This window comes from Quercus lobata, chromosome 11, assembly GCF_001633185.2.
Source record: "Quercus lobata isolate SW786 chromosome 11, ValleyOak3.0 Primary Assembly, whole genome shotgun sequence".
Lineage (NCBI taxonomy): Eukaryota > Viridiplantae > Streptophyta > Magnoliopsida > Fagales > Fagaceae > Quercus > Quercus lobata.
Genome location: NC_044914.1, coordinates 24,417,391 through 24,430,243, shown reverse-complemented (window position 1 = coordinate 24,430,243; position 12,853 = coordinate 24,417,391). Strand labels below are relative to the sequence as shown.

The window sequence follows — 12,853 nt, the reverse complement described above, 5'->3', positions numbered from 1 at the left end:
TAGAATTCTAGGCACAAAATACATACCTCAAGAGAATTTACAGCAAATTCTAATGCCACATTTATTTCTGAGGGTCCACCCTGCAAAAGCAAAGAAGGAAAAAAAGGAAGGGTAGAAAACTAGAAATACTTCGTGGCCTCAATTTTGTCTCCTGAGAAGTAGACATTCAAAATAAATGAAATGCAATGTGATATGCACCTCAAATGGGGGAACCAAATTAGTTACCTTTCGGACCATGAATGCTTCTCCTGGTTGAAAGCAAACCCTTGAGTCTGCACAAAGCAATTATCATGAACTGTACTGGAACTCAGTTTTAATAGGCTGTATATCTATTCTGATTTTCAGAAATAAATTGAGCAAAAAAGCCATAGCTTATCCATCCAAGATGTTCTCAACATTTGTGTAACAAGTGGAATAAATTATTTGGGAAAGGATTCCCTCTCATTTAAATCGTCCAATTTCTCTAAACAGAATATCACTTCTCTAGAAATTCATGGAAATTAATAAGCGCGCTATTATTCTCACATTTGACTCTTACAACTGTTCTAGGCTTCTAGCTGAGCTGGTTCTAACTTTAATATAACTGAAGCTGATCTTCATTGTGTTTTTGTGTTTGTCAAATAATAAAACTCCAAAGCCACAGAACCACCCCCCCCCCCCCCCAAAGAGTCTAAAAATTTCGTAGTTCACACATGCAGAATTTGAAGAATCAGAGATGTTGCAATTGTGCCCTAATCTTTATGTAATGTCATCATTTCCAAGAGGTGTTAATAACCTTTCTTATTCCAAAGTACTGAGAACTAGTGAAAACCCTTCATGGATCAAGTTTTTGTTTCTATTTTTAGTGATTTGACTTCAATTTTCTATGTCCCAAAAGTGAGGGGGAAAAAAACCCATTTTTCTCTATTTCACGAAGAACTTTAAAAAAAGGGACTTAAAAAAAGTCATTGACATTTGTTTTATAAGTCTTAGCTAGCCCTAACATGTTAAACGAAAATTTTGATGAGTTTACTTGATAGAGAATACCAAACTACATACATATGATGCAGGTTTGATATGTAAGCATATAATTTAAATTGTAGCTATATTAATTTACTTTCATTTTTTTCATACGTACATATATATATATATATATATATATAGAGAGAGAGAGAGAGACTTGAAAAGAAATAATAAAAGAAATATGATATCATTTACCCTAGAAAAATAGAAGAACAATTTACCCTAGAAAAATTCAATAAAAAGAAATAATAAAAGCACAGTGGGATCATATTATATTATGAATTATGATATCATTTTTCCCAATTTGTAGCAAGAATCTGTATTCCAAAATTATAGGAAGCACACAAGAGTTACTTGATGGAGCAAGATTTACTTGAAAGTATACATTAACAAATTTAGACCTTAAACCAAATGTACTCAAAAGCCCCATTCTTAATAAAGAAATGTGAAGGCGGACATGTAATACTTCAAAGGCAATCACACATAGATAAACAAACCTATTGCAGAATTGTGATTCAATTTCATGCCCTGAATTGTCATCAAGAACTCGAACTATGCAACTTAAGGAAGGGAGCAAACCCTACAAACATAAGCACAATTGTCAAAGTATAAATATATATGTTGTTTGAGGATTACCATGTCATCGATATTGGAAGAAATTACTGGAATTACTAATACTTTTGCTGCTCTTCAAGCATCTGAGTTCCAGTTCATCTTATGCAAATTATCAATAGTATGTCTTGCCAAGATCAGTCTCTACTGTACAAGCAACCTTTCCCATCACCTTCTACTTTATTTTCCATTGAAACAAATTTGATTTATCCATAAACATGATTTAGCATCCAAAATTTACCACATACATACTCTCTTTGAATCAACTGATGGAAATAAATTGGTCTTACAGAAACTTAATTACAACTCTGAGCTAGGATTTATATTTACTTTGACATGGCTTTTTTTTTTTCTTTTGTATTTGAGAAAAGGGAATCCGTGTATGCTTCTTCATCTTCACTATACTTCAATTTCATTTAGGGAGAGGTAGCCTGCAAGACATAGAAACATACACTAAGGCAAATGGTTTCTCTATAGTAGCAGCATGCATTTCTTGGCATGCAGTCAATGATGAGATTTTTATTTATTTATTTATTTATATATTTATTTTTATACAATATAGAAATTCTACTTTAACCTAATCTAAGTGTTTATGTGTGTGAAGTTTTCTCTTGAAGACTTGAACCCCGGTCCTTACCCCCCACATCTCACAAGCACTTATACTTGTGGACTGACCATCGCACCAAGGGTATGCGGTAGTGTCAATGATGATAGTTAAGTTGCCACACAAACAGACAAATTGTTCAATGATGAGTTGAAAGTGACATCACCTTGTGGTTGCAACCATTAATTTCGCCACCAAATTTATCTTTTAGTACCAGATAAGCCCAGATTTACTTTAAAATGGATTTAAGAATATATTGTTAGAAGTTTAACTTGTTTTTAATTAACCTTTCATAAATAAGTGGTAGTTTCATAAGTTAAATGTAGTGGGAGGTTTATTGAAGTTATGTGTGGGATTTATAAATGTAAGAGTTAGAAAAATAAATGTAGTGGGAGTTAGAGGTTGGATGGTGTACTATATAAACCTATTCATCCGTCAAGTTCTATGCAAGAGTTGAAGAGAAATACAAAACATTAAAGTGTTCTAACTCTTCCCTCTCCACTCTCTCCCTTTATTTGATTTGTGAGTGTGAGTCTCTTCTATACACTAAGTAGTATGTGAGTGTTTGTGAGAGTAAGAGAGGAAAGGCCCATCAATATTTTGTTTTATTTCCAAAAAAGTGGTATTAGAGCCAATCGGTTCATGGTGAGAATGGCTATTGCCAATGGGATGGTGTCGTTCCAAATTTCTCGACTTACCAAACAAAACTTTGAAAATTGGAGTATTTGAATGAAGGCATTGCTCGGATCCCAAGATGCGTGAGAAATTGTGGAGAAAGGTTGTGGAGTCACAAGATGAAGAATCTTTGACTCTAAACTAAAAGGAAGCCTTGCAAAAGGCTCGGAAGAAAGATCAACAAGCTCTTACATTGATTTATCAAGGTTTGGATGAAATCATGTTTGAGAAAGTTGCAAATGCAACTTCATCTAAGCAAGCATGGGAGATTCTTAAAAACTCTCTAACAGGAGTTGATAAAATGAAGAAAGTTCGCCTTCAAACATTGAGAGGCGAGTTTGAAGGTTTGCCCATGAAAGAATCTAAGGACCCGTTTGGTAAGAGATTTCTAGTAACGTTGTTTGTATTTTTTGAAAATATATGTGAGTGAAAAAGTGTGAAAATACATATAATATTGTTTAAACACTAAAAACTGTTGTATAAACAACAATAACAAATGGGTCCTGAATCTATCTAAGATTATTTTTCAAGGGTGTTGGCAATTATAAATCAATTGAAGAGATATGGTGAGAACTTGGATGATGTCAGTGTGGTAGAAAAATTCCTACAGTCATTAACTTCTAAGTTTGATTATATCGTTGTGGTGATTAAGGAATCAAAAGACTTGGAGTCAGTGACCATTAACCAGCTCATGGGATCATTACAAGCCCATGAAGAAAGGCTTAATAAGAAGAAGCAAGAACCTTTGGAGCAAGTCCTACAAGCAAAGCTCACCTTGAATGAGAAAGGGTGGCGTGAAAGTAGCCAAAGAAGCCGAGGACGTGGACATGGTAGAGATAGAGGATCTGGACAAAGGAATGGTCAAAACTCTCCCAATTATGAAGAGAGGGGTCAAAGTTTACAATCTACAAGAGATCATGGAAGATGAAGTTTCTCAAGACCATACAAAAGAAGGTATGATAAATCTAACATTAAATGTTATAATTGTCAAAAATATGGACATTATGCTTCTGAATGTAAAAATGCTGTTGACACTGTTAAGGAGAAAGCTAACTATATTGACGATAAGAATGAAGAAGTGGAGTCGACTTTATTGTTGGCATACAAAGAAGAAGACAGAGAAGAAAATGGTGTGTGGTATCTTGACTCTGGTGCTAGCAACCATATGTGTGGGAATAAAAGGATGTTTAAAGAGATTGATGAATCGGTGGTCGGGAATGTCACCTTTGGTGACTCATCCAAAGTTTCAGTGAAGAGAATCGGTAAAATTCTTATTCGTTTAAGGAATGAAGATCATCAATTTGTTTTTTGATGTATATTGTGTGCCAAGCATGAAAACTAATATTTTGATTATGGGACAACTCATTGAGAAAAACTATGATATCCAGTTGAAAGATAGTAGTTGCTTAATAAGAGATCATAAAAATAATGTGATGGCTAATGTGCCTATGACAAAAATAGAATGTTCTTGTTAAATATTCAACATGATGTTATTAGATGTCTGAAGGCTTGTTTTAAAGATTCTTCTTGGCTTTGGCATCTAAGATTTGGGCACTTAAACTTTGAAGGACTACAGTTGTTGGCAAAGACGATGATGGTGAGAGGATTGCCTTCCATTGAGCATTCTAACCAGCTTTGTGAAGGATGTCTCCATGGCAAGCAATCAAGGAAGAGGTTTCCAAAATAAGCCACTACAAGAGCAACCAAGTCATTGTAAGTTGTTCATACTGATGTGCGTGGACCTATCTAGCCATCATCACTAGGTAAAAGTAACTACTTTCTTCCCTTTATTGATGATTTTAGTAGAAAAACGTGGGTTTATTTTTTGAAGCAGAAATATGAAGCATTTGGTACATTTAAGAAATTTAAGGCATTTGTAGAAAAGTAGTGGCCGTGAAATTAAGGCCTTAAGATCTGATAGAGGCGACGAATTCACATCAAATGAATTCAAAGAATTTTGTGAAGCAAATAGGATTCGCTGCCCTCTAACAGTTCCAAGGTCATCACAATAGAATGGTGTAGCAGAAAGAAAGAATCGTTCAATTCTTTATATGGCCAAAAACATGTAGAAGAGTAAGAAAATGCCTAAAGAATTTTGGGCTGAAGCTATAGATTGTGCAATCTATTTGTCCAATCGTTGCCCCACAAGAAGCGTACAAGAAAAAACCCCACAACAAGCTTGGAGTAGGAAGAAGCCTACAGTTTCCCATCTTCGTGTGTTTGGGAGCATTGCATATGCACATGTACCAGATTAAGAGAGATCCAAGCTAGATGATAAAAGGAAGAAGTATGTGTTCATAGGCTATGATCCAAGCTCTAAGGGCTATAAGCGCGAGCACTGGAAAAGTCATTGTTAGACGAGATGTGGAATTCAATGAAGAAGACACATGAGAATGGAGCACCCAAGAAGAAGGGAAGTATGATTTCTTCCCTCTATCTGAAGAGGAAGATCAAGGGAATGAAGTTCATGAAGAGCCTATCACTCCACCTCCATCACTAGCAGCATCATCTCCCATTCATGAAAGTCCATCATCATCGTCATTACTAGAAGGAAGTTCTAGTGAAAGACCAAGAAAAATGAGAAGTCTCCAGGATCTTTATGATTCAACAAAGATTACAGATGGTGTAACACTTTTTTGTCTATTTGCTAATTGTGAACCTAAAGGATTTGAAGAAGCAGTGTGAGACAAAAAATGGAGAGATGCTATGGACAAAGAGATCAAGGCAATAAAGAAGAATGATACATGGGAGCTTGAAACTCTTCCAAATGGAAAGAAGACAACAGGTGTAAAATGGGTGTACAAGTTGAAGAAGAATGCAAAAGGAGAGGTAGAGAGATACAAAGCAAGATTGGTGGTGAAATGCTGTAGTCAACAACAAGGTATTGATTATGATGAGGTATTTGCCCCAGTTGCTCATTTGGAAACTATACGATTGCTAATTTCTTTAGTAGCTCAGAATCAATGGAGAATTTTCCAAATGGATGTAAATTTACTTCGCATTTTTGAATGGCTACCTTGAGGAAGAACTTTATGTTGAGCAGCCTATTCGCAATGTTGTAGAGGGGTAGGAAGATAAAGTTCTGAAGTTGAAAAAAGCTTTATTTGGCCTGAAACAGGCACCAAGAGCTTGGAATAGTAGAATTGAAAAATATTTCCAAGTTAATCAGTTTTCTAAATGCCCACGTAAACATGCGCTTTATTGTAAGGTGCATAAAAATGGAGATATCTTAATTGTTTGTTTGTATGTAGATGATTTGATTTTTACAGGCAACAATCCAAGTATGTTTGAAGACTTCAAGAAAGCAATGACTAAGGAGTTTGAAATGACAGATATTGGACTTATGGCCTATCATCTAAGCATTGAAGTGAAACAGATGGAGGATGGGATTTTTTTTTCCCAAGAAGGTTATGTAGAGGATATTCTCAAGAAGTTTGAGATGTTAAATTCCAATCCAGTTAGTACCCTTGTAGAATGTGGAGTGAAGTTATCAAAGCATGACGATGAAGAGAAGGTTAATCGAACATTCTTCAAGAGTTTGGTTGGAAGTCATGCACAAGACCAAACATTCTTTTTGGCGTTGTACTAGTTAATCGTTACATGGAAGCATCGACGATGACTCATTTGAATACTGCCAAGAGAATTCTTCGCTATTTAAAAGGTACACTGGATTATGGACTATTGTATTCACCCTCTAAAGATTTTAAGTTGGCTATAGTGATAGTCATTGGGCCGAAGACACTAATGATAGAAAGAGTACTACTAGTATTGTATTCTATATGGGTGATACTGCATTTACATGGACGTTCAAGAAGCAGCCAATCGTGATACTTTCCACTTGTGAAGCTGAGTACGTTGTTGCTACCTCCAGTGTTTGTCATGCAATTTGGCTTAGAAATTTGTTAAAGGAGTTGCAGATGTTGCAAGATTAAGCTACGAAGATATTTGTGGACAATAAGTCAACAATAGCTCTTGCAAAGAATCCAGTCTTTCATGACCGAAGCAAACACATCGACACAAGGTATCATTTTATTCGAGAATGTATTGCAAGAAAGGAAGTTCATCTTGAGTTTGTGAAGTCACATGATCAGGTTGCAGATATACTCACTAAACCACTCAAGTATGGCACATTCAACAAGCTACGAGCCTTACTTGGAGTAATCAAGAAAACAAGTTTAAGGGGGAATGTTAGAAGTTAAACTTCTTTTTAATTAACCTTTCATAAATAAGTGGAAGTTTCATAAGTGAAATGTAGTGGGAGGTTTATTGAAGTTATGTGTGGTATTTATGAATGTAAGAGTCAAAAAAATAAATGTAGAGGGAGTTAGAGGTTGGATGGTGTACTATATAAACCTATTCATCCGTCAAGTTCTATGCAAGAGTTGAAGAGAAATACAAAATATTAAAGTGTTATAACTCTTCCCTCTCCACTCTCTCTCTCTCTTTATTTAATTTGTGAGTGTGAGTCTCTTCTATACACTAAGTAGTGTGTGAGTGTTTATGAGAGTAAGAGAGGAAAGGCCCATCAATATTTTTGTTTTATTTCCAACATATAGTATGTTAGTACTTATTGTAATGCTAAATCCAGAGAAATAATTAAACCTAAGGACAAATTTCTCAGTTTGGTCAAGTTCCTCAATTGAACTACAACTACATGCTTTAGTAAATATAAAGCCCCTAAATATTGAGGTTTGATGTAAATATACTTCGATTGAATCCTAAATCTTATTTCATACTTCATCCAGAAACACCCCCCCAACCCAAAAAAAAAAAAAAAAAGAAGAGAAGAAGAGAAAACATTTGAAATCAATGAAATTTTACAAACTTACCCCAACTTGAGAGAAGTGTCTGAACTGTCATTGTCTTGAGAAGGATCAGCTGAGTTGCAAATATTGCTGATTGACTCAGATGACCGACCTTGTTCAAGTACATGTGTTTGAGTGCTAAACATATTCTCCATCTGTGGAAGAGACATTTTTTATGACTGAAATAGAAAGGGGAAAAAATAGAAAACAAAATAACGAAAAAAGAAAGAGAGAGACCTATTACCTGTTTTAATCGTTGGTTTTCTGCCATCAGTTGGGCTCCCTGCATTAAAAGAATAAGATGCACAGAAAATTATTAAGACATCTTAGCCTTAAACACAAAATACAATATAGTATGCCTATATGTACCAAACTTCTCATAGAGGCCCATCTTAAGAAATTGATACCCATTTATGGGGCAATCAAAATTGTATTAAGTCAGGTTATAGGATAAACAATTTAACATTCAGTTCTGAAATTATGAGGACAATATTTCAACTAAAGGTTCAATGGTGGTTGCTTGCCATGTGAATTCCTTTCCCTACGCAGTGCACATACAAAGACCTTGGCAAAAGGCTGAAAAAGTTTTACAAATCCAAGACTGCTCAGCTATATTTTTTATGAAATGTACCAACTTGCATCAACACCATTCATTTTGGATGATAAAATAGTTTGTTCTACAACTACTCATAATTTAAAACTATTTAATCACATTTACCAACAATATGGATTTAGTGCAGAAGCTTATATTATATTATTGTAGTCCTAACAAAGTCCTAACTATATTAATGTATTCCTAGGGTTAACATAGAGTTAGTCTACTACTAATTCCCTTCAATAAATACATTGTAATACACATAATTCAATGGTAAAGATGTGGTTAACACTTTCTACTGCTAATGTAGGCCTCTAAGATCAAACCACTTTAATTTCTTGTGTTCCTCTGCAAAAAAAAAATAATAATAATAATAATAATAATAATAAAATAAAATCCTTGTGTTCTTTCTCTCTTACCTTCTCTTTGTCTCTTTCTTTCCACCTACTATTTCAATATTTTACCATGATAACATTGATTATGGAGCGGCTCATCACTAAAGCAAAGATATTTTTCGTTGAAACTATATGACCTTTTGCTTAAGGGCACTGATCTATTCCGGAAACCCATTCCCAAAATTATAATAATTCTATGAAATGTCTTGCACAAATTTAAAGTTTGGAACATTACCTATCGCTGAAGGACAGTGATCTCTTCCAGAAATCTTTCACCCTAAAAGACAAAAAGGTTTCTGATATTAAGAGAATATACATAAATTTCAACACTCCACAAGAATTACAGCAAACAGAGATAACACAGAGACAAGCCTTTGTTTCTAGAACACGGCTCAAGCCTACTTCAAGCACTTTCTCTAGTTTCCATAATTCTTCTATATCCATTCCATGGAGCTCTTCTCCCTTAATTTTCCTGTTAGGTGTACACATTTCTCAACATTAATTTAGTGTGGTATGTGCATGTCTTTTCAGTAACAAGTTGATAGCAAGGTAGTTGCATACCTCAGTTCACGTGTTTTCTCCTCAATTTCCTTGCTCAACATGGTGTAGGAGGTACTGTTCTCAAGCTAACATAAAGAATTTCCGTTCATGAACACTTTTTTGTCATGTGATGTGAGCACTTTTAATATATCAATTGTTCTAAAATATGTACACAATTCCAATCCAGCTTTCAATAAGAGAATTTAATGCTGCCCTAAATGTTAGGGTCATCATTTTGGGAGTGCCACAAGTAGTCTACGTGTTTCAAAAAAAAGTTCCTATCTTTTCTTATGGTGGTAAAATTTCAATAAAATGTAAGTTTCAAAATTGTTATGAAATTATAATGAGAATGGATTAAAAAATAATCTAGATAATTTTTGCTTATGACAATGATAAAATTTTACTGCATCAATATTAAATTGAAACAATTGGAATACAAAGATGGATAAATGGAAATACACATAAAGATAAGCTTCAAAATGAGATAATCCGCTTAAAGTAAGGAGTGGCCCTATTGATGAAGAGATGAGGGAGGGTGACTTGAGATTTGGTTATGTTCAAATGAGAGCAATTTATGCACCAACATAAAAGAGGAACTTAATTTAAGTTAAAGTAATGGAAAAACGGTAGATGAAAACCAAGAATAACATTGGTACAATTAGTTAAAAAGGACTAGTAACGTAAGTAAGGGCACGTTTGGTATACTGTAATAAAAAATTTCCTAAAAATCCATTAGTTGCCACAATTAGTTAAGAATAGCTATTCCTTATGAATAGCTATTCTTCACCTTATGCACAAATGTGAATGTAAATTCAGGATTCTATTCCTAAATGGTCACCAAACTAATGAACAGTAATACTTATTACATTCCAACTTAATGTATTCCTTATAATACTTATTCCTATTCTCGTGTAATAATCATTACAGTATACCAAACGTATCCTAAGTAATAGACACTACATATTCAGATGGAATAGAATGAAGGAAAAACACATGGCAAACCCAAATATATTGTTAAGGATCCATAATTGACTGCAAAAAATTTGGGACTAAAGATTTGTTGTTGTTGGATGGTAGTTTTAAGATATGGCTATGGCCTATGCCACATTTTGGTCAAATTCTTTCATTTAGGCATTCGTTAGTCATTAATTTTTGTTGTTTATGATAATTATTTCTTTTTTTATATAACTTGAAATTTAAAATTCAAAATAAGATCTCCTCTATTTTGGGACGTTTCCTAGAGTTTGTAGGATTTTATTTATAATTTTTTACTTTTTTGGAAATTTTTAATATTTCTAGCCTAGTTTTTTGCTTGAAACCAATTAGGGTATTTTAGGGTCTACTTGCCTATTTATATGCAACCATCAAGGTAATTCAAAATTTCATTAATCAAATTTCTATGGTTTTTTTCAATTTTTTTTTTCTAGCGGACTTCAAATTTATCCTCGGGAATTAAAGGAACTTCTTGTAGATTCAAAAAAGATTATATTGAAATACTGTTCTGTTTCTTATGACCTTTTACCTGCATGACTTATTCACCAACTAAAAAAGTTCAAAACATCATACCTGCAACTCAAGAGACAGGAGGTCCATTTTTCCAAGATTATCCGAGTGTAGATTATGTCTTTCAATTACCTGCTGCATACTTCATACAACAAAAGGATAGCTCACTCAATTATTTTCTCTCTCTCTAATTTTAATAAGATGAATATGAGGATGAACTTATAAATTACTATAATATACTACTATTTCTGACTCAAATCTAAGAAAAGGAAATTTGAGCTGGTGACTGAAGAATTATTTATCTCATGTTTGCATATCTATTGTTGTATCCAGGCTAACTGCGTTCTCAATTAAAATGTGAACCACAAATGATATTTTTTTTTGATAATTAAGAAAGATGTATGTTCAAGAAACTACCCCATGAAAACATAAGGTAGGACAAAGAGAACAGAGAAAGAAACAAAAAGAAGAAAGAAAAAAGACAAGAAAACAAACAAAAACAACAAAGAGCTAATTACAAAGGAGAGAACTAAGGAACAAAGGGAGAGAGTCACTAGAGATGAGTCCCCAGGCCTTAGACCAATCAAAAAGTGAACCACAGAAATAAGCAAGCAATTGGTCTTCGGATTTGTCCCTGTCCTCAAAAGTCCGCCAATTTCGCTCCCTCCAAATACACCACATTAGGCACAATGGAGCTAAATTCCAAATGCTAGAAGAGTGCTTTCCAAACCAATTCCACCAACTGAAAAGCATATCTGCAACCGATCTAGGCAAGACCCAAGAAATCCCAAAAGATCTAAAAACCAAGCTCCACAACTGATAAGCTTTTTCACAATGGAGAAGCAAATGATTCACCATCTCCCCATTACAACGACACATAATGCACCAGTCAACAAAATCAAAGCCTCTACACCACAGAATGTCCCCTGTAAGAATCTTCTCCTAAGTTGCAGTCCAAACAAAGAAAGAGACGTGCATAGGAGCCTTAACCTTCCAAATACCTTTCCAAGGAAAGATAATAGGCAAGGGGCTTCGAAGCCTATCGTAGAAAGAGCGGATGTTAAAATCTCGTTTCTTCGACAATTTCCATATCATACAGTCACCTTGCTCAGATTGAGGTAAATTAGAACCCAAGGTGTGAAGGAAATCATCCACATCTCCCATCTCCCAATCATTAGGATCCCTAAGTAAAAGAACCTTCCAGCTTCTCCGAGCCTCGGTCCCCAACTGCTCGAGAGACAAGGCCACAAATGCCTCTCTATTAGTGGCAATCCCATACACTACCGGGAAGGATAGGTGGAGTGGTAAGTCCCCACACCACTGATCTGTCCAAAACTTCACTCTATTCCCCACCCCCACCTCAAACCGGATATATTTGCTAAAAACCTCCCAACCTTTTCGGATACTTCTCCATAAACCACATCCATGAACACCCCTACCTAGCTTGGAAGACCATCCCCCCCACTCTTCCCCGAACTTCAAAGCTACGACCCTCCTCCAAAGACGAGTCTCCTCAACCCCAAACCGCCATAACCATTTTCCTAATAAGGCTCTATTAAAAGTAGTTAACTTCCTTATCCCCAAACCTCCATTAGCCTTAGGAGCACACACCTTATCCCACCCCACCAAATGAACCTTCGACTCCCCCCACAGGAAGTCCCTCTGAATCTTCTCAATCTTATTAGCCACATGCGAAGGGATAGTAAAAAGAGATAAATAGTAAGTAGGAAGACTAGAAAGCGTACTCTTAAGATGCGTCAATCTACCTCCTTTTGACAAATACAACTTCTTCCACCCGGCCAACTTCCTATTAATTTTCTCTAAGATAGGATTCCAAATAGAAGGGGACTTATGGGAAGCCCCCAACGGCATACCAAGATAGGTCATAGGCAAAGACCCAATCCGACAACCAAGAATCTCTGCCAAGGTATGAACATTATTAACCTCCCCTATTGGAACCATCTCACTCTTCAAGGCATTAACCTTCAAACCTGTCACAGCCTAAAAACAAAGGAGAAGCATCCGCACATGAAGGATCTGCTCTATTTCCGCATCACAAAACAGAATAGTATCATCCGCAAATAGAAGATGCAAGACACATTCCCCTTCACCCCGTCTTCCA

General features: G+C 35.2%; 1 pseudogene; it reads right to left on the bottom strand.

Annotated features, from left to right (window-relative positions):
- LOC115968133 overlaps window positions 1-12,853 on the bottom strand; it is a 95,302-nt pseudogene that overhangs the window by 71,572 nt on the left and 10,877 nt on the right.